At 35.8% G+C, this 1,435-nt stretch overlaps 1 long non-coding RNA gene across 1 annotated transcript in view; it reads left to right on the top strand.

Annotated features, from left to right (window-relative positions):
- Positions 1 to 1,435, top strand: part of LOC102193372 (uncharacterized) — a 10,422-nt gene that overhangs the window by 1,175 nt on the left and 7,812 nt on the right. The window lies entirely within an intron of this gene.

Genomic DNA, 1,435 nt, shown 5'->3' with positions numbered 1-1,435 from the left:
ATATATACACATACGTGTGTATATTTATATGGAATATCTTTGTGAAGAAGGTAATCAGTCCTTAAGCTGATCATGTTGACAGCTTATAATAATAATTACACTATAGTAATTATGTTTATTATAATAATAACAACCACAATTAATCTGAGCTGGTCTTCAAATTAAAGAGACTGAGTTCTTTGGAAAGATGACAGTCACAGATAATGAAAGTTGAAAATAAAAAGAAAACACAATGCTCCATAATTAAGCTGTATTCATGCAACTTTCTGTCTTACTATCTAACAAACTTGTGGTATATAAAGGCAATTTTTCCCATCTTTTCCTGATAGAAAAGTGGATAATTATATGACATATTCCACTAAACAGATTCTTCTTTTTTGCTTTGTTCACTTTTCTTTTCTTTTCACAAGCACAGCTTGGCTGGATTTGTCATCATGCATCAATCTCCCCTTAAACTCAGAGGTCATACCAAGCCGATCCTATAGTTGCTGATGCCCATAATTTTAATCGTTGTTGGTAATATATTGAGATGGTACGTATCATAATATGTACTCCACGTTGCTCCTTTGTATTACAGAAATAACATAGTGCAGATGGAAATACTTTGTTTTTAAAGTAGATGATACATTGAGGCAAAAATGGGCAAGTGGGAGGAGAAAACTGGAAAGTGTATTCAGGTCACTTCCAGTAAGTTAACATGACGGAGCACCAAGTGAATTTGACCTTTACCACCCATACTTGGCTTTTTGAAACCAAGTGACTCGTCTACAAAGGAAATAGTTGTGGTTTAACACACATGACTAAAGCATTATTGCATGATTGCAGAGGATTTAAACCTCCCAAAAGATTAGTCATCGCAGACAGGATTCACAGGACTGACCTTTAAAAAGAAATCAGCTATTAAAATGAAATGTTCTGGCCTCCTTTTGTCAGCTTTATATGTGATATCACTTACCTCACTTAGCTCACTTTCAACCTGCTCTTTGTAAATCACTTTTCCCACAGTTTTATATACATTTAACATTTGACCCAGCGTTTTGAGTTTTGGGATGTTTTGAGTTTTGTTGCGATCTTGTGATTATTTCTTCTGCATTAAAAGATGATTCAAGTTTATACTTTGTACTCTTTAGTTAGTTCTTCATAAGTGCATCTGAGTTTGTTATCTAGATTCCTTTATCATAGTTTCTTGTGTTATAATGTTAGTTTTGTGTCTCAGCTTTGTCTCTGTGTCTTGTCCTCTGCGTCTGCTATGGAACATTACCTCTCTGTCTAACCAGTCGTGTCCCTATTTGGTTTCTTAGTCCTTGTCTCAGTGTTTGTTACTGTCACGGTCTGCCAGGAAGTGGGGAAGGAGGACCCAGGCGCGGAGCTCAAAGTTCAAGCAGTGCGTTTATTTACAGAGGGTGATATCAAACAACAATAAATCCCCGTGTTT

Source organism: Pundamilia nyererei, unplaced genomic scaffold, assembly GCF_000239375.1.
Source record: "Pundamilia nyererei isolate P.nyererei 1_Seehausen unplaced genomic scaffold, PunNye1.0 scaffold00052, whole genome shotgun sequence".
NCBI lineage: Eukaryota > Metazoa > Chordata > Actinopteri > Cichliformes > Cichlidae > Pundamilia > Pundamilia nyererei.
The sequence above is the reverse complement of the archived record's forward strand: the minus strand, read 5'-3'. Positions and strand labels throughout refer to the sequence as shown.